General features: G+C 37.8%; 1 long non-coding RNA gene across 1 annotated transcript in view; it reads left to right on the top strand.

Annotated features, from left to right (window-relative positions):
• LOC110260143 overlaps positions 1-21,652 on the top strand; it is a 58,115-nt gene that overhangs the window by 35,234 nt on the left and 1,229 nt on the right. The window lies entirely within an intron of this gene.

Here is a 21,652-nt window from a genome sequence, read left to right as displayed (position 1 = left end):
TCCTCTGACATTATTATATATCTCTGGGCCTGGAGATACTTGCACTGCACAGGCAAGGACAGGCAGGTGTCATACCTGAGCAGCTAGGAATAAAATCAAGTGCTTGGTTTCAAGCCAGGTGCTGCTTTGTGAAGAACCCAACTTGGAACAGTGACCTGGGTCCCTTTGGGGGGACAATTGAATGAGAAGATTGGCAGAATAATATACTACCACTATACCGCCAATTTATTTGTTCTCTTGTATTTTCTCACACTGTCTTTTATGCAAGTATCCAAGCTTTTTAGTTCCTTGATCCAGGATTTTAGCCAAAGATGCCTGAGGTGGACACTTTTTCAGTAATGCCCACTGAAGACATGATATTGTGTGGCTACAGAGGAGAAGACGAGTGATTTTGAGTGACTTACAGGGAGAACAGGAAGTTCTATAGATTGTGAATGAGAAGGGGGCCATGGGTTCCTGGCAGTTTCTTTTTTAATTTTTAGTTTCTTTATAAAGCCACACCCGCAACATATGGAAGCTCCCAGGCTTGGGTCTCAAATCCTAGCTGCAACTACAATCTATACCACAGCCACAGCAACTATGCCACAGCTTGCAGCAATGCCAGACCCTTAACCCACTGAGTGAGGCCAGGGATCAAACCCACATCCTCATAGATACTATATCTGATTCAACCCCACAGGGGCGTTCCCATTGTGGCTCAGTTGGTTGAATCGGAGCTGTAGCTGCTGGTCTATACCACAGCCACAGCAATGTGGGATCTGAGCCACATCTGCGACCTACACCACAGCTCACAGCAACTCTGGATCCTTAACCCACTGAGCACAGCCAGGGATGGAACCTGCATCCTCATAGATAGTAGTCAGATTCGTTTCCACTGAGCCACAATGGGAACTCCTAAAAATAGAACTTTGGGACAGAAAGAGCCATATAAAAGATGGATGATGATTATCTTGAACAAAAAACAGTACAGTCTGATGACTGCAAGGGCTTCCATATGCTTTGGTGTCACCTAAGACTCCAGCATCTTTGAACAGCTTAGGCCATGAGTCTGTGTAGGCAGGAAAAAAAGACACTGAAATGACTCAGCCTAATAGGCTTAGATGCTTATAGTCAGAATTAGGTAGATTTATAGAATTCTGATACTTGTTCCACATTAAGTATGTAGCTAATATTCCTTTGATCAATGTCTTTAAGTTCAGTGAGCTCAGGACCCACAGTTGCTTTTAACACCATGAAATGCCCCGGCCTAAGGCTTGGCACCTGGGAGAAGCATCACCAAGTAGAAATACACCAAATTTCCGTTAAATATGCCATTGTGTGGCTTTGAAAAGAGACTAATTCATTTTATTGATTGACTTTTATCTCTCAAATGTTGAAAAGAATTTTGCTTTAAAAAGTTGTTATAGAGATTAAATAAAAAAAGCAAGTGGTCATCAGGCAGGTCCAATAAAGTTCCCTCCAGCTCCTTTATGCTTTTCCCTGAGGCTTTGAAGCACTTACCTTATTCAAGGCCCTCTTGGAAGGCTTCACAGTTGTCATAAAAATCTCACAGATTTTTAGAGCTGAATTTTCTTTTTCTAGGTTTCCCCTGGAAGCCGTGGCTACTGCTGGCAAGGTTCTAAGGTGGTTGCTGATACCAAAGATGGCCATTTATGTGTGTCAATGACTAGATGGCTTGTCAGTGAACTGTGAGGTGCCTGCAAAGCTGGAAGTCCCCCCAGTGGGGGCACCTTATATTACATGGTGACTAAGTCAACTGAATCCTCTGTCTTGGGGATTTTAAGTGTGAAGTACTAGAGTTAACTGTTAGTAATGGAGGCAGAAGTTTATTTATTTATTCGACAAACAGTAGGTTTTGAGAATATAGTCAGTGAACAAAAGAAAACTATTTCCTTCCCTTCTACTGCTCATATTCTGGTGGGAGAGGCAAACACATATTATATTTAATTGATTTGAAGACATGAATTTTTGACATTTTTAGAGTTCTGAAAATAGAATGCATTTGACAGTCATTGGCATCATAAAACCACAGTTGGACAGAGAGCAGTCACAGAGTTGTTTTACTCTTGTGAACTTAGTTATCTGTTTATAACTATAAACACAACTGAATCATGTGAATGGTTGATACTCTATGTGTGGACCTTAAATACTGTTTAAAATGTCTTCAAAATATGGTATTCTTGTATAGCTGAAAAAGAAAAGTTATTGTGTAGACAGCCAGGCTCAGAAATGGCACGATGAAACATAAATTTGATATTAGAGAAGCAAGTAATATTATTTGCAGAATGACCACAATTCCATATTTCTTATTGTATGAATTCTAGGAAAGGAAGACACTCACAAGTGGATGAAGCTGTTTTGCATTTTATTAGTGAGGTATTGTGTGGAAAAAATGGTGACATTGAGTATGAGTTGAAGAATATATCAGAATATTAAATTCTGAATGGAATGGAATCGATTTATTTTGCTTCTCATTTCCTTTTTGTGCATGAAGGATATATGATTTAAAAAAAAAACATGTCTAAATAAGTCTAAAAGACCACTTCCAATGAATATAAAATAAAAATTCTAAGAGATAAGAAAGACGATATGAATTTTATTGGTGAGAGTTTCTCCTTCTTGATGGGTATATAAAATAATGGCACATGTTCCAACTGATAACATCTCAGAGTCACTGAAATTCAGTAGCTATGTAATGTCAGTGCTAAGTGCCACAAAGAGAAATAAAGCAGATAAGGGGATAGAAAGTAACGGGCAGATTATGCTATTTTGGGATGTGGTATCCAAGGAAGTCCTTTCTACTAAAGAGACTTTTGAGCAGAAATCTGAAAGAATTGAGAAATTGAGCCATGCAGTTACCTAGGTGGGGGGGGGGGGCTTTTCCACATGGAGGGAACTTCAAAAGCAAAGGTTCTGTGGAGAGAGCATGTGTGAAGTGGTTAGGAATTGGGGAGAGTTTTGTGTGACTGGAGCACAGTGAGGAAGGGGGAGGTGAAGTCAGAGAGGTGGTAGGTGGTGTACATTATGGAAGTCCTTGTAGACCATGGCCAGGACCTGGGATTTTTTTCTAAATGTAATGGAAAGTCATTGAGGAATTCAAAGCATTTTGGGGTGGGGGAAGGCTGTGCACATGGCATGTGGAAGTTCCCAGAGCCAGGCATCAAACCCATGCCACAGAACCAACCTGAGCTGCTGCAGTGACAACATCAGATCCTTCACCAACTGCACCACCAGGGAAATCCCTCATTGAAGGTGTTTTTTTTTTTTTTTTTTTTTTGGCTTATTTTTTTTTGTTTTTTTGTTTGTTTGTTTTTTGCTTTTTAAGGCTGCACCTGCAGCATATGAAGGTTCCCAAGCTAGGGACCCAATCATAGCTACAGCTGCCAGCCTACGCCATAGCCACAGCACCATCAGATCTGAACCCAGTCTGTGACCTGCACCATAGCTTATGGCAATGCCAGATCCTTAACCCACTGATTGAGGCCAGGGATCAAACCCAAAACCTCATGGCTCCTAGTCACATTCGTTTACACTGTGCCACGGTGGGAACCCTCCCTCACTGAAGATTTTTAACACTCTGAATACTGCATAGAGAATAGAATAAGGGGCAATTGAGAAGACTGTTACAATAATCCATGGAAGACATGGTGGTGGCGTGTAATAGAGTATTTGTGCAAATGGTAGATTTTGAATATATTTAGGAAGTAAAAATCCATAGGATTTGCTGATGGATTATATATGGGGATGTGAGGGAAGGAAGGAATCAAGGATGGCTCCAAGGTTTTGGGCCTGAACATTTCATTAATGGTGGTGACCTTATTGAAATAGGCGAGATTGTAGGAGAGTTAAGATCTATAGAGGATGCCAGGGAGGGAATTAGTAGATTAAGACTTTGATTTTGGACCTCTTAGGCTTAAGCATCTAAGAGAAAATGGTAAGTGCACAGTCATATAGAAGAATCTTTGATCGTGGAGAGGCTAAGGCAATAGAAATACATTTAGGAGTCATCAGAGTATGGATAGTATTTAAAGCTATCACATAGGATGAGCTCATGATGGGAGTGAATAAAGGAGACTGAAGAGAGGCAGACAGACAGTGACATGGGGGGTAAATCAGGATTGAAAGTCAAGTGAAGCAAGTGTTTTAAGAAGACGAGACTAATGAGCTGTGTCAAATGTTGCTGGGAGGTCAATTAAGATGAGATGCAGAATTGACTATTGGATTAAGCTATGTGAGGTCATCAATGGCATTGACGAGAACAGTTTCAGTGGAGAGGCAGGAACACCAACCTGACTAGAGTAGATTCAAGAGAAAATGAGAGGTGAAGGCAAAGATAATGAGATTTAGGAGAGAAATATTTTACATGACTTTTGGAGGGAGAAAGAGAAAAGGGTCAGTACTGGAGGAAGATGTGATGTCAAGAGTTTTTTCTTTCCACTTTAAAAAAAATTATGGAAATTATTAAAGCATTTAGTTGATGGTATGAATGATCCCGTAAAGAAAAGAAATTGAGGCATTCCCATCGTGGCTCAGCAGAAATGAATCCGACTAGGAACCATGAGGTTGCGGGTTCAATCCCTGGCCTCACTCCGTGGATTAAGGATCTGGTGTTGCTATGGCTGTGGTGTAGGCTGGAAGCTACAGCTCTGATTAGACCCCTAGCCTGGGAACCCTCATATGCTTCGGGTGCTGTCCTAAAAAGAAAAAAAAATTGAAAAAGAGGTATCAATGAGTAGGCAGAAGAGATGGATTTCCATCTGTAAGAGAAAAATGTGTATAGGAGACTTAGATAGGAGCCTAAACAACTCAGCCACAAAGGAAAGTGAGTGACTGTGGTCCAGAACCACATAATATTGGGAGACAATTCATGAGTTTCTCATGGCTTTGCACATCTTGCAGGCAGAGGCACTGACTCATTTTGTTTCCATATATCTTTTCAAGGTTGTTGGTATCATGAGCAGCCTTAGAAAACAGTGATATTGTCTCCTCTGGAGAAAAAGGTAGGTGTGCTTGCTGCCTATTATAAAAGATATGGGTCTCTAGGCTCAGGATTTCTCTCCTATAGCACAACCTATAGCAGGTACAGGTGTCCATCTGGGCTCGTCTGTGAAGGACATGGTGCAGAGAGAACTGACAGTAAATATGCTGATGCATATGTTTGCCAGGCTATGAGTAATAAAGTCCTTTGTCTCTGACCCAGAAGTCCTTTGTCTTCTGCTGGCATTCGTGGCACTATGGTAAGCTAACTTATTAGCTTTTACAATCTCAGGCTACTCACAGTGCTTGAAATATAGGTTGGTGAAGGGATAATGAGGACATCCTTCCTAGATAAAAGGTAAAGCAAAGTTGCAAATGAAGAATGAGAATGGGGAGGATATTTTGGAGGTTAAAAGACAAGAGAAGGCATGAAATAGACATCTTAGAGAGTAAAAAGATCAAGGAGATGTAATAGCATTACCAAGTCATTTGGGGGCATATTTGAATATTTTGGGGTATAATGTAAATAAAGTGCCATCAGTCTGTATAGTCACACATTTTTCTTTAGCCACTTTCAGCATCCAGAATGAAAAAGAAGAAACAGAAAATCAAATTTAGCTAGGAATTGGGATTTTTGTCCAAAGTGTGGATGCTGAAGGGAGCTCTTGGTAGGCCTGAAGAATTTTTAAAAAATATATATACTATGGAGTGTGATCCAGAATGGTATAAGGGAGTCATTTAACTGTGATATACCTGAGATGGAAATTTGGGAAGTGGTAACATTATGGGCATTGATTTACCAAGAATTATGACTAAGGTAATGGTAGAGAGAAAAGTAAGAAGCTAGGGATTCCCTCCAGTGAATGAGGGAAGTACTGGAGGTAACGACAGTAAAAGATGAAGTGGTCTGATCAGGGTGGCTGCTAGTCCACACAGTGGGTGCCTTCCCAGAAAGCAGAAAACCACCGTGTTGAGAAATGCAGCTTGGCTGAAACTAGGCTTGTCAAGTGGTTTATGTTTCTGTGCAGGTTGAAAATGGCACCCTTCTTTGGTGACAGCCATTGTCTTCCAGCCTTGTGCAGGTTCTGCCTGCACCACACTATATTACAACCCTGAGTGGGATGACATATGTCTCCCCAAAATAGGCTTTTGGGGATATTTTTGCTTGTTTTAAGAAACAGCCTTTTTTATTTTCCCCCAGAAATGGCAATGGGAAGCAAGGATAAAGGCTTTCACCGTACCTCGAGACCAAGCAATTTGTAGACTGTAAGAAAATAAACAGTCATCACTATCACTTGTCAGAGTTTTAGGGGAAACCGAGTCCTCAAGGGAGAGTCAGGCTGTAGTGAAAGAAAGTTCATAGTATATACCTGATGACATACTGTATCCGAAGGCAAAATGGGTAGATGGACCTGGGAAGGGTGGAAAACTGGGCAAAGTCAGAATGTTGTAGGTAGATACGAATCCCAAAGACAGTGAAGAATGATCTCAAGAGGTTTTTATGATGTGATGTAGAGCCTTTTGCAATTATTCTTTTTTTAAAAAAAAATTGCTATTGGAACATAATTGATTTACATCAGTACAGTCTTCCATCGTTGGCTTAATGCTGTGTTAACCAGAATTAGTCTTGACGGTCTCTTAGGGTTTTCAAACATTTTGACTGCAGTAAAAATATGTTTTACATTGTGACCCAGAAAACACACATACACACACCAGCAAAAACTCCATGAAATTAATCCTTACCTGATTTTTTTTTAAATGTACAATATTACACCAATATTTTCTATCCAATTCTAAACGATTACTGAAAATACCTGGGCCCCTCTGGGACCCCTGCAGATGGTCAGGAGTAGGGGATTGTAGACATTCTGAGGAAGCAGAAACCTGAATGTCGACAGGGAGGTGGAGAAGACTTCTGCTTCAGGTCCATCTACAACCATTTTTCAGTCACCTGGGCTTCTGGTGACCACAGGGGCTGCTACTGGATCTTCAAGTATAGTAAATGCCTCCCACAGATCTTCCTGGAGAAAGCTGGGCTAGTGTCTTAATCTTCCTTCCTTTCTGGGTTTTCTTACAATAAACTTCTATTTTATAAGATGAATTTTACATATTTGTGACCTTCGAAAATACAGTCTAATTAACAATGACTGTGAAGCACAATTGCCTCACACATACTATCAATAAATGATAACAAACACAGTAACAAAACCGGCCACACCCTAGAATCAAATTCGTCTTCTCTAAGGCAGGGCTTCTCTAACTTCACTGGGTTTATGTATCACCTGGGGATCCTGGAAGTGTGGATTTCAAGTGAGTAGATCTGGAGTGAGGCCTGATCTTCTGCATACTTGTTTTCACATCACACTTGGCATAAACAGACCCTGTGGTAGGAGGTGGGAAAATTTTTCTATAAAGGGCCAGATTGTAAATATTTTAGGCTCGAGGGGCCATGCAGTTTCTGTCATACTTGTACAACTCTGCTGTTGTAACATGAAAGCACAAAGCTATAGACAAAACTTAAAGAAATGCACCTATGTCCCAATAAAATTTAACAGGGAACAGATAGTGTGGATTCCGTTCCTCTCCACCTAGACCACTGTAGTAAAGTGAATATCTCAATAAAGTGAGTCACCAAATTTTTCATTTCCAGTGCATATAAAAATTATGGCTACACTGACTGTAGTTATTAAGTGAGCAATAGCATTATGTCTAAAAAAATACAAACCTTGAGTAAAAATTATTTTATTGCTAAAAATGTTACCCATCATCTGACAATGCAGGGTGGCCACAAACCTTCAATGTGTAAAATAAACATGATATCTGTGAAGCACAAGAAAGCAAAACTCAGTAAAACTTATTCACACTGAGATTTGAATGTATATAGTTTGCCTTTTTTTGTGTTTTTTGCTTTTTGGGGCTGTACCTGAGTTATATGGAGGTTTCCAGGCTATGGGTTAAATTGGAGCTATAGCTGCCAGCGTACGTACACCACAGTTACAGCAACATAAGATCCAAGCAGAGTCTGCAACCTACACCACAGCTCACTGCCACACCAGATCCTTAACCCATTGAGTAAGGCCAGGGATTGAACCCGCATCCTCATGGATCTTAGTCGGGTTCATTACCACAGAGCCACAATGGGAACTCCCTGGATGTATACAGTTTTCATGTCACAAGCTGTTGTCATTCTTTTGGAGTTTGTTTGTTTTTTTTTTCCCCAGCCATTTGAAAATGTGGAAACCATTCTTAGCTTACAGGCCATATTTGTCAGATATGGTGCATAGGCTTCTGTTCTCCAGCTTCTGCTCTAGAAGTCACCTGTTAGTTTTCACTCCCTGGCATCTATCACACTTTTCCATTACTACCTCTCTGTTTGGGGGGAGCAGGTGGGGAAAACTGCTCTTGTCCGCATTTACTGTAATTTTTGTGCAGCTATGAATATCATGATACCCTGACCAAAGGGTAGGCATGGGGCCCAAGCTAGACCATCCTTCCCCAGGAATTTGGCTTTTGAGTGAAGAGACCTAGGGATTCAGGATGCCAGTTTCTCCAATGGTGGCGCCCCAAAGAAACTGCTCCATAGTTCTGGCAAATGAGACCCAGGAAGCAGATGAGACAATTCCTTCTGCAGAATTGTTCCCAAATGTATGATACACACATCAGAAACTTTTTTAGGTATAACTTTTGTCAGATTATTTATTATCATGTTAATTCCAAATTCATCCTTTTTGCCAGCTCCCTGAAAATGGAGCCAGGCCCTTTAAATACTTTTCCTTTGCCAGCTGGTGCAATGTTAAGTTATGTCAGAGGAGGGCGATGGAGAGGCAATGCAGGAGGAAAGGGTTTTGCTTCCTGGTTCTGGTGGGCCAGTCTCCTGAGCACTGGCAGCTTCTCCAGAGCTTGGCTTCTGCAGCAAGCATGGCTTCTCTCTCCATCACCAGACAGGCAGTGCCTGTCAACCTGCCACACCTAGAGGCCAGCAGCTGCCCCTGGAAGCGCCCTCAGGTGGTTTTGCTGCAGATTGCCTCTGGTAAGACTGGCTCCTGTGAACAGCTTTCCTCAGCACTCTCAAGGGTAGATTTCCAGCAATTTCCAGGGGGCGAGTTTCCAGAAAGTTCTACTGGTGTGGCATCCCATGAATTCTCTCTATCCAGTCAGCCATGCTGAGCCCTCCCCAGCATTTAGAGCTCAGCTTTGAGGGCTGCCAGCTCTTCCTTGGGCATCTGTTCAGCCCCATTGGTAGCAGCTGCTCCTTACCTCTGCTCTCCCCTGTATTCTTTTTTTTTTTTTTTTTTTTTTTTGTCTTTTTGCCATTTCTTGGGCCGCTCCCACGGCATATGGAGGTTCCCGGGCTAGGGGTCAAATCGGAGCTGTAGCCACCGGCCTACGCCAGAGCCACAGCAACGCTGGATCCAAGCCACGTCTGCGACCTACACCCCAGCCCACGGCAGCGCTGGATCCGTAACCCACTGAGCAAGGCCAGGGACTGAACCCGCAACCTCATGGTTCCTAGTCGGATTCGTTAACCACTGCACCACGACGGGAACTCCTCTCCCCCTGTATTCTTTAGAGATCACTTCTTCCTATTAGCCCCTTATTAATTCTAACAGAGGATTAGAGTAACAACTCTTTATATTAAACTTCCTCTGTTCAAATAACTGTGTGGATTTCTGTATCCTGTGTGGACTCAGAATGATATATATGATACATAACCATTTTAATTTCCAAAATGATTATACCAATTCTCCATTTTATGAGAGTTTTCATTTCCTCAGCTCTTTGAATTGGAAGATTTTAAGTGATTGCCCATTTGATGAATTTGAAATTATATCTCCTTGAAGATTTAATATGTTTCTTCCTGACCATAAGCCCTGTTTGACCAATCTCCTAAAATATATCTGTGCCATGTTTTTATACACCAGCCAGAGGTCTGCCTCTTCTGGCTTCTACATGCTCATCCCCCAGAGGGTATGCTGACAAAGTAAGGCGTTTTCTTCGTAAACTAAAGATTCTAGGCTCCAATCTGATTGCCATGCCAGAGTCTCAGATTCTTATGGCTGACCTGTTAAAAACCTCAGCTTCATCATTGTTAACATCTTCCCACATCTGCTTTAGCACACCCACTCTTTCCACATGTGTCTGTATGTGTGTTTATGTATACATTATATGAATATACACAATTTTTTATTATCATTGGAACCATTTGAGAGTACCATGCAGACATCATATACCTTTACCCCTAAATATTTCAATCTGCGTCACTTATAAACAAGAACAGTATCTTCTATGGTCATGGTATAGCACATTTGTAAAATGGAGAACATTTAACAGGAACAAATTTTGCTATGTAGGATATAGGCAATATTTAAAGAGTCCCAATTTTTTTCCCTTACCCAGGATCTGGCATAGGATCATGAACTGCCTTTAGTTATCATGTCTCTTTCGTCTTCTTTAATCTGAAGTAGGCTCTTATCTCTGTATATTTCACAGCATTGATATTCTTGAAGAGTACGTGGTAGTTTTATGCACTGTTCCTTAATTTAAGTGTATGCGATGCTTCCTTATTATTAGATGCAGGTTAGGCATTCTTGACAAATATCACAGAAATTATGTTATGGTCTTTCCAATGCTTTGTATCATAAGGCACATGATATCAGTTTCTCCCAATATTGATGTGGACTTTGATCTCCTAAAGTGGTGTCTGTCAGTTTCTCCGTATAAAGTTATTATTCCTCCCCTTCGTTCTTAATAAGTAATCTTTGGGGAAATACTCTGGGACTATGTACCTTTCTCCCCTTCCCCAGTATCGTTTTTTTGTATCTACTTCTCCCACAGTGAGAACCCTGGTACCCAACAAAATCAATATCTTTACTCATTCGTTCTATCCTATAAATAGATACATATAGTTTTATAATTGACAGATTAATGTTACTAACAGCAACAGACTAATTACCAAATAAAGTCAAAAATTCTTTACAGTTCTTTTTTCAATAGACTCTGTCCTACTGAAGATGGAGAGTACTGTGTTCAGAGTTTTTTGAATTATGGGTTTTTTTCATGTGATTATTTTATTAATTTGACTTACATGTAGGTTTATTTGTTTCTAGCAATTAGTTTATATGCTAGTTAGTGATTTACTTTTTTGTCCCTTTAAGTTTAATTTTATGTTTTGAGTATTTACCCTGTTCTCATCAACTTCTAAAGAAAACCAATTTTATAAGTTTATGGCTTATCTTTCAGTGTTTCTCTTTGCAAAAATAAGCAGATATGTGTTTATGTTCTTGTTTATCTTCCTATACAAAAGGTAGTATACCATACAAACTCTTTTGCACTTCGTATTTGTCACAGTGTTTCATAGAAATTTATATGGGTTCATAGGGATCTTCCTCAGCTTCACCACTGACCTTTGTGTGGATGTATGATAGTTTTTTCAACCAGTTTTCCATGTATGATCATTTAGGTCATTTCAGTATTTTCCAATTACAGACAATGTTGTAACAAATGATATTGTGTGTGTAATTTTTTTATTTTTCTGAGGTATGACTTTGGGGTAAAATCCTAGGAGTGGCATTTCTGCATCAAAGTGTAAATGCATAAATTGGGCTTTATGGGTTTTTTTGGTCTTTTTAGATGTACCCAAATTTTCCTCTGTAAAGTCTGTGATTTTTTGCATTCCCATGGAGAATATCTGAGAGTGTTTTAGGGCAGCATTTGAGGCAAGTACTTCTCTATCACCTGAAAAATCTAGTCTATTAGTTAAATAAGGCTAAAGAAGGACTTTGAGATCAGAAGACTTCTTGTCATGATCTCCAGTGGGAATAATGAGAAACAAGTGTAACAGAGAAAAGGGCCAGAAAAAGACCAGTGTATTTGTTGAGTAAAACATAAATGTGACATTTGAAACCTGTGTGGAAAGGATGCATTTTTCAACAAATGCTGTTGACTAAGTGGTTAATCATTTGGGAGAAAAACTTTTGTCCGATAGCAATCGCGGAATGTGCTATTCAGATGAGCCCAGATCACCTCTTGATGGAAATAACTAAAGATCCTGGGTAAAATGTAAAAAATAGCTTCCTGTAAGGATAGAAGACACGACGAAACAATAAAAATGTCCAGGCCCAAACTGAAAGAAAATAAGAACCAAGATTAATTCAATTAACTCAGAAGAACCTTGGCCTTCAGGGTTTTTTCTGACTCTTGGCAGGTAGAAACTTAGTTTGACAACTCATAGAGTGGGGGAAAAGGAAATCCACACCTACAGCTCGTCCAAGGTAGGCCTTCTGCCCACAATAAGCTGCCACTCCAGTGGGCTACACCATCAAGGTAAGGGTGAATGAGAAATTAAAACAAAACAGAACTCCGAAGTGGAATTAAAGCTCAAATTCAAATTACTCGAAGTGGTTGAATACAGCCCTAGTCTGGCAGTGCCCCCAAGTGTCTGATGGAAGTAAATGTAAATCCCCTGCAAGAAGGTACCTTTATCACGTCTCAGATTATTTCCACAAAGGATTGTGCAAATAGCATGTTCAGGACACATTAAATAATAAAGAGAAAAATAAAGGAATGAAGCTCTATGACTGAGAGCCAACAGAAAAAACAAACAACAGAAACAGATGCGCTAAGACTTCAGCCATTAGAATTACCGGGTACGATATAAAATAACACTACTCCCTACAGTTAAAGAAATTTTTAAAAGGCTTGAAGATATCAATAAAGAAGATTCAGAAAAGGACCAAATAGAATTTCTAGAAATTAAAAATATAAGTATAAACAAGCACCTATCTCACACCATATACAAAAATTAAATCAAGATAGATCATAGACCTGCATATAAAAATTAAACCCAAAAATGCTTTTAGAGGAAAACATAGAACAATATCTTTGTGATTTGGTGGTATATAAAATTTTCTTAGGTCATAGGAAGCAATAAGCATAAAAGAAAAAAGTGGAGTTCCTGTCGTGGTTCAGTGGTTAATGAATCTGACTAGAAACCGTGAGGTTGCGTGTTCCATCCCTGACCTCTCTCAGTGGGTTAAGGATCTGGTGTTGCGGTGAGCTGTGGTGTAGGTCGCAGACATGGCTCAGATCCCACGTTGCTGTGGCTGTGGTGTAGGCCAGCAGCAACAGCTGTGATTAGACCCCTAGCCTGGGAATCTCCATATGCTGTGGGTATGGCCCTGGAAAAGACAAAAAGACAGGGAAAAAAAAAAAAAGAGAGAGAAAAAGAAAAAGTAACCAAATCAAAAATTACTGTTTATCAAAAGACATTGTTAAAATAAATAGGCAAGCTACAAATTGGAGGGAAATATTTGCAAAGCATATGAAAGATTGGTACTCAGCATCTATAAATAACTTTTACAAGTAATAATAAAAAATAATAAGCTCAATTTTTTTAAATGGACAAAGGGTTTCAGAAAAGGACAGCTAAGAAAACAGGAGATTGATGAATAGCTAACCACTTATAATTGTATGTCTAGCAAAAATACCGAATAGCAATGGAAACATATGCATATAAAAAGGAATGAAGAGCAATAGAAATTTAAAATATGCCAGTAAATATGAGACCTTTTCTCATGTTTAATTTTTTTTTTTGTCTTTTTAGGGCTGCACCTGTGGCATATGGAAGTTCCCAGGCTAGGGATCAGATCAGAGCTGCAGCTGCCAGCTTACGCCACAGCCATGGGAATGCCAGATCCAAGCTGTATCTGTGACCTATGCTGCAGTTTGTGGTGATATCAGATCCTAATCCACTGAGCAAGGCCAGGGATCGAACGTGTATCCTCATGGATACTAGTTGGGAATGCACTGAGCCGCAACGGGAACTCATCTTGTGTTTAATGTTTTTAAATGATAAAGTTACAGCAAAAATAATAATAATGTATTATGACATTTCTAATAAGCAAAAGTTAAATGTATGAAAGTAATAATAAAAAGTACAGAAGGGGCGGTGTACTGTTTTAAGGTTCTTACATTAAAGGTAATTTGGTATATTATTTGAAGGAAGATTGTAAAAAAAAAACAAAGATGAATATAGTAATTCATAGAACAAACACTTTAAAAGTAAAATGAGAGTTCGCTGGTGGTCTAGCAGTTAAGGATTTTGCATTGCCACTGCTTTGGATCAGGTTCCATCCCTGGCCCAGGAACTTCTGCATGCTGCAGGCACAGACAAATAAATAAATAAATGAATAAATAAATAAATATACACAGTGAAATGAAAAGGCAGAAATAATAAACCAAAGGTGTGGATAAAGCAGAACAGTGAAAATGCAAAAGATGACAAGAAAAGAAGAAAAAAGGAAGTAAAGAATAGATGGGACAAAAATAAAAGAAATAATACTATAGAATAAAGAGTCATTGTGTTGACCACATTAAATGTAAATGGTCTAAGCACTGCAATTACAAGGCAGAAACTGTCAGAATGGCTAGAAAGCAAGAGACAATTAAATGCCATCTGTAAAGTAAAACACTCCAAATATAAAGATACAGATAGGTTTTTAAAAAAACATGCAGGAGTTCCCGTCGTGGCGCAGCGGTTAACGAATCCGACTAGGAACCATGAGGTTGCGGGTTCGGTCCCTGCCCCTGCTCAGTGGGTTGACGATCCGGCGTTGCTGTGAGCTGTGGTGTAGGTTGCAGACGCGGCTTGGATCCCGCGTTGCTGTGGCTCTGGCATAGGCCGGCGGCTACAGCTCCGATTGGACCCCTAGCCTGGGAACCTCCATATGCCACGGAAGTAGCCCAAAAAAAATAGTAAAAAAGACACACACACAAAAAAACAAAACAAAAAAACATGCAAACAGTAATTACAGGAAAGATGGAGAAGCAATACTAATATCAGAAAAAAATACATCACAGAACAAAGAATATTACCAGAGATAGAAGGACATTTCAAAATGATAAAAAGAACAAGTTATCAAAAATTTGTACCAATCTCAAATGTGTATATACAGGATAACAAGCTTAAAATATATAAAGCCAAAGCTGACATATATAAAAGGGTAAATAGATAGAAAACACACGAACGTTGAACAGTTTAATATCCTATCTCAGTAACTGATGGATTAGATAGAGATAAAACTAGCAGGAATGTAGCTGACCTGAACATCGCTATCAACCAATGTGATCTAATTGATATTTACAGGACACTATATCAAAGGCAGAATATACATTCTTTTCCAGTGTACAAAAAAAATTAAAATAAACGATATGATGGACCATGAAAGAAATCTCTATACATTTAAATAGATTGGGAACACGTATAGTATGTCAGCTAGCACTACGGTGGTGATCACCTTGCAGTATTATGTTCTTCACGTCAACATGTTGTACATCTTAAATTTATACAATGTTATAGTGGACTATATTTCAATGTATTTTTAAAGCATGCAGTAGATGCACACAAGGCATTCGTCAAAATTTAACACCACTTTATTAGTAAAAATAAAACTTGACAAATTAGAAATAAGAACTTCTTAAAAATAAAGAATTTCTATAAGCACTCTGCAACTAATATCCAATAATATCATTCTGAAAGACTGAATGCCTTTCTTCTAAGATTGTGGGCAAGGCAAAGCTGTGCACTCTTGCCATTGCTAATCAGTAACGTATTGTAGCTCTTGGCAACTGCAATAAGAAGGGGAAAAAAAGGCATACAGATTAGAGAGATAAAACTAATTCATAGAGGATATGATTTTATATTCATGTATGTAGCAAATCTTAGGGAATCTACAGAAAAGTTATTAGAAATTATAGTTCAAGTAGCTATATTTTGGAATACAAGGTCAATATACAAAACAGTCAAATTATAATAGCAATAAAAATTTTAAAACAATTTTTAAAATAACATTTAAAATAGCACAAAAACATACAATACTTAGGGATATATTTAACAAAATGTGTGCAAAATTTATATACTAAAATCTGCAAAATATTGCTGAAAGAAATTCTAAAGCCTGAAACATATGGAAGGACAAATCTTATTAATGGATTGAAAAACCTATATATTATTATTATAGTAATTCTCCACAAATTGACCTAAGGATTTAATATAATCCCAGTAAACATTTCTAAGTTTTAAAAAAAGAGTTTGATAAGCTAATTCTAAAAAATATAAGAAGGTACAAAGGACAGAGAATAACCAAAATAATTTTGAAAAAGAAAAAGAAAAATGGAGGACTTTTACTTCCTAGTTTCAAGATTTAATATTAACTAAATTAATCAAAATAGGGAGGATTTATATAACAGTTGACATATAGTTTAGCAGAACAGAAGATAGAATTCGGAAGGAGATTTGTATTCTACTAAATGGTGTTAGAAAAATTGAATATCCATGTGGAAAGAGAATTAATCTTGATCCTTATCTCCTGACACACACACAAATTAATTTGAAACAGATCATAGGAAAATCCAAAAGTATAAAACTTATGAAGGAAAATGTAACTCGAAGTCTTCATGATCTTAGGATAGGCAAAGATACCATTTACAAGACACAAACCCCACTAACCACAAAATAAAAAATAACAACAATTTAGACTTCATTAAAATTAAAACCTTCTGATCTTCAAAAAACATCATTAAAATCAATTCCAATTCTGCTAGGGCAATATAATCTCCCTAAAAATCCATTCCTCTCATGATAGCAATAATAAACTATAAACTAAATATTAAAAACAACTATCTGAGAACTCTGAAGAGTTAAAAAAAACAAACAGGAAGATTATGGAGAAAAATCAAACTCAGAGAAGTGACTGGCATAGGGTAAGGGATTTATTGTGCTTTTGGGGGTAAGTTTATCATGGCTATTGCTGTTGCCATTGTTATTGGTGTTGTTTTGCAGCTTTCACAAGATAGAGTCACAGTCATGGAACAGGGTGAGTAGCTAGATTTCCCAGAGAAACCCTGACATATTTCTTGGTAAAGGAAATAAGGAAAGTAGCCTAGGCAGGCTACAGCATAAAGATAAATTTTTAACAAGAGCGATCTGGAGAAGGAGGGAGTTGCCTAATTTTGCTTACGAACACACACACAAAGACTCTGCCAAAGCCCCAGAACCATGTAGACATGGAACAGATTCAAAACCTCATAGTAAAAGCACAAAGAAATAATTTGAGATTTGTACCACCACTCAAAGAAGATAAAAAGATTACTGTCTGAGCCCAACTGGGTTAATCGCCTTTTAAAACAATCAATATTTTCCAAAGAATATTAATAGAACCCCAAATATATACATCATATAAGTCACAGCTTCCAGGATACAATCCAAAATCACTTGCCATAGAAGTAATTAAGAAAACATGGCCCATTTTCAAGAGAAAGGACAATCAACAGATGCTAACTCTGAAATTATCAAGGTATCAGAGTTACCAGATAATGACTTTACATAGCTATTTTAAATGAGGTAAAGATGAATGAAATAAAGGAAATTTCAGCAGAGAAATATATTACAAAAATTAAAAAATATAGTTTTTGAAACATACAACAGAAATAAAAATATCACTGGATAGACTCAATAGCAGAATATAGAGGACTCCTGAAAAAAAGAAAAAAGAGCTAGTGAACTTTAAATTAGATCAATAGAAATTTTTTGAACCCGAAGAACAAAGAGAAAAAAAAAGGTAAAAAAGAGAGAGCCTCAGGAAACGGTGAGAAAATATCAAATACTCTAATGTACATATAATTGGAATCCAAGAAGTATAAGAAAGAAAGATTGGGACAGAGAAATTATTTGAAGCAATAATTGTCAAAAAGTTCCTAAATTTTGTGAAAGAAATAAATGAACGGATTCAAGAAGTTCTGAGAACTCCAAATACCATAACTTCAAAGGAAACCATGGCTAAGAATAAAAATTAAAAATGTTGGCAAGGATGTGGAGAAAAGGGAACCTTCCCACACTGTGGGAGGGACTGGAAATTGGTGCAGCCATGATGGAAACAGGCTGGACGTTTCTCAAAAATTAAAAATAGAACTCTCATATGACCCAGCAATTCCACTCCTGGATATATATCCAAAAAACCCAAAAACACTAATTTGAAAAGATACATGTGCCCCAATGTTCATAGCATCATTATTTACAGTTGCCAAGACATGGAAGCAACCTAAATGTCCATCAAAAGATGAATGGATGAAGAAGATGTGGCACATATGTATACAATGGAACACTAGTTCAGTCATGAAAAAGAACAAAATTTTACCATTTGCAGCAAATATGGATGGACTTGGAGGGCATTATACTGGGTGAAATAAGTCAGTCAGAGAAAAACAAGTGCTGTATTATATCACTTATATGTGGAATCTAAAAAATACAACAACTAGTGAATATAACAAAAAAGAAGTGGACTCACTAGAACAAACTAGTGGTTGCCAGTGGGGTAGAGGAGGCAATATAGGGGTGAGGTAGTGGGAGGTACTAACTATTGGCTGTAAGACAAGCTCAAGGATGTATTGCACAACAGTGTTTTTTAATAACTGCAAATGGAAAGTAACCTTTAAACATTGAATTTAATTTGTTTTCTTGTTAGGGCCATACCTGTGGCACATGGAAGTTCCCAAGCTAGGGGTCAAATCAGAGCTGTAGCCGCCACCCTACACCATAGCCACAGCAATACCAACTCTGAGTGCATCTTGCAGCAATGCCAAATCTTTAAACTGAGCAGGGCCAGGGATCAAACCTACATCCTCATGGATACTAGTTGGGTTCTTAGCCACAACAGGAATCCCTAAAACTTTTTCATTAAAAGAAAAACAATGTCTAGACACATCATAATCAAACTATAGAAAGACCAAAGGTTTTTTTCTTTTAATCTTAAAGAGTAGTCATTTAAAAAATTGACTTATTCAAAGTATCAATGATTTGAATGAATGTGGATATCATCAGAAACTGTGCAGGCCAAATGACATGCAACGTCTTCAAAGAGCTGAAAGGAAAAAATTTATCAACCCAGAGCTTTATATCCAGCCAAAATATCCCTCAGAATTAAGGCAAGATAAAGACATTTTATGTAAAGGAAAACTAAGAGAATTTGTCATCAACATCCCTGCACTACAAAAAATGCCAAAAGAAATTTTCCAGGAGTTCCCGTCGTGGCACAGTGGTTAACGAATCCGACTAGGAACCATGAGGTTGCAGGTTCGATCCCTGACCTTGCTCAGTGGGTTAAAGATCCGGTGTTGCCGTGAGCTGTGGTGTAGGTTGCAGACGTGGCTCGGATCCCGTGTTGCTGAGGCTCTGGCGTAGGCCGGCAGCTACAGCTCCAATTAGACCCCTAGCCCGGGAACTCCATATGCCGAGGAGCGGCCCAATAAATGGCAAAAAGACAAAAAAAAAAAAAAAAAAAAAAAAAAGAAATTTTCCAGCCTTGAAGAAAACAGTGCTAGAAGGAAATTTGGATTTCAGATCAAAGAGCCAACATCAGAAATGATAAATATCTGAATAAAAATGAGTCTATTTTTTTCCTCTTTAGTGTTTTAAAATACATGACTCTTTAAGGAGTTCTTGTTGTAGCTCAGTGGAAATGAACCCAACTAGTATCCATGAGGATGTGGGTCCCACCCCTGGCCTTGCTCAGTGGGTTAAGGATCCAGCGTTGCTGTGAGCTGCAGTGTAGGTCACATACCCAGCTAGGATCTGGCATTGCTGTGACTGTGGCATGGGCCAGCAACTGCAGCTGTGATTCAACCCCTAGACTGGGATCTTCCACATGCTGCAGGTGTGGCCCTAAAAAGGAAAAAAAAAAAAGAAGAAAGAAAAAAGGATTTTTTTTTCTATTTTAATTCACTCCTAAGAGTTCTGTCATTTTATTTTCACAATTTTTTAATTAAAAAAAGGACTTTTAAAAACAAAATTATAATATTCTCATGTGGGATGTTTTCCATGTATGCAGATATAATAATATCTGTACCATAAGGATGGCATGAGGGGGGTAAGTAGTCTATATTGTTGAAATGTTTTTATATTTATATGAAATTGTTAGTATAATATTAACTTTAGAGAGACTGTGAAAGGAGATAGAATCAATCTCTTAAAAAATACAAGGAAGTGTATCCTAAAAAACCAATAGATAAAATAAAATGGAATACTGAAAAAATAATGGACTAATGCAAAATTAGGCAGGAAAGGGGGAAGAGAGGGACAAAATAACAGTGGTAAAAAACAGAAACAATAATAAGCTGGCTCTCTAAATCCACCTTTAGATGGATTGATGTATTGATTTAGTACATCAATAATTGTACGAAATATTAATTGGAGCCTAAACATCACCAATTCAATGAAAAATATTGACAGATTGGCCAAAACCCCCAAACAATTAGATCCTGCCTGTAAGAAGGAATGAACTACCTATAACTGCAATACATATGCATATAAAACATATAAAAACACTTTGCTGAGTGAAAACAGGCCAAACACAAAATACATATCATATGATTTCTTTTATATGAAATTTTAGACTAGGTAAAACTAATCTAAAATAACTGAAAGCATGTTAGTGGTTGCCTGGAGCTGGGAAGTAAGATGAAACTTTATGTGTGATAGAAATATTATATTTTTTTGATGAGCGATAACTAAAATGTATGTGCAATTGTCAAACTCATTAAAACTGTAAACTTAAGATGGATACATTTTATTTTATGTAAATTATCCTCAATAAAATTGAATCAAAACACTAAAGTAAGTTTGAATTTGATTTTATGAACCCAAGTTTTTTGATATGAGTTTTTTTAATATGTATTTTATATTTAAAGAAAGAAATTAGCTTAATTCCATTCCTCCTTCTGTCCTGTGCTAACCAAAATTAATTTGAACTCAGTAATCTAGTCCTTGGGAAAATAACGCTTTCTTCTCACTGTTTTGGAAAACATAGTTCATCATGGGGGAAAAGCTTATACCATGGCTTCAGATTTGGCTTTAAATTCCATCTGATATAAATCCCTTATTATTTTGGAGTCGCTCTCTCCTGACGTGTAAAATTGTTGTAGTATCTCTTTTGCTGGGCTGCCAGAAGTAAGGAAGGTATGTTGTGTAACGTACCTGGCACAGACGGGAAACTTGAAGGAAATGGTTACCCCTTTTTTTAGGAGAACCACAGCTTCCAGATTTTTAAAAACAAGCCTAATTCCAAATGTTCCATTGAACCTAAAATCTCATGTGTACTTCTCATCCTGTGCATTCCGGGCTATTTCTGTTTGTTTGTTTTAAAAATAGGTGACTATGTTTTCAAAACAAAAAATATGGAGTTTAATTTAGTCATCACTAAGTTTAATAGACTACACATCACTCCGTCGATTTCTGTTGAGCACCCATTATGTGTCAGGCACTTTTCTAGTCTCTGGGATTTCTGTTAGAGGCATGGATAGGGAATAACTAAGATGTTTTCAGTTAGTGATATATGTTAGTGTATATATGTAGATACATTGTATGAATGTATACATACACACACCCAAATATAGTACAGTGAATTTATATACAATTTTGAAACATCTTGGAGTGTTTTGCATGGTATTAAGTTTGTAGAGTCCTGCCTCAGCTGTGCCAAAACTGATGTCACACTGGAAAGTAAATTGCATTAGTTTCCTCATCTATAAAACAAGAGATTTGAACTATGTTTCCTTTCAACTCTAAGACCTATATACGGAAAAATATCTGGAATCCTTTTCTTCATTTATTAGAAAATCATTC

Source organism: Sus scrofa, chromosome 1 (genome assembly GCF_000003025.6).
Source record: "Sus scrofa isolate TJ Tabasco breed Duroc chromosome 1, Sscrofa11.1, whole genome shotgun sequence".
Classification (NCBI taxonomy): Eukaryota; Metazoa; Chordata; class Mammalia; order Artiodactyla; family Suidae; genus Sus; species Sus scrofa.
This window is presented reverse-complemented; position numbering and strand designations above follow the sequence as displayed.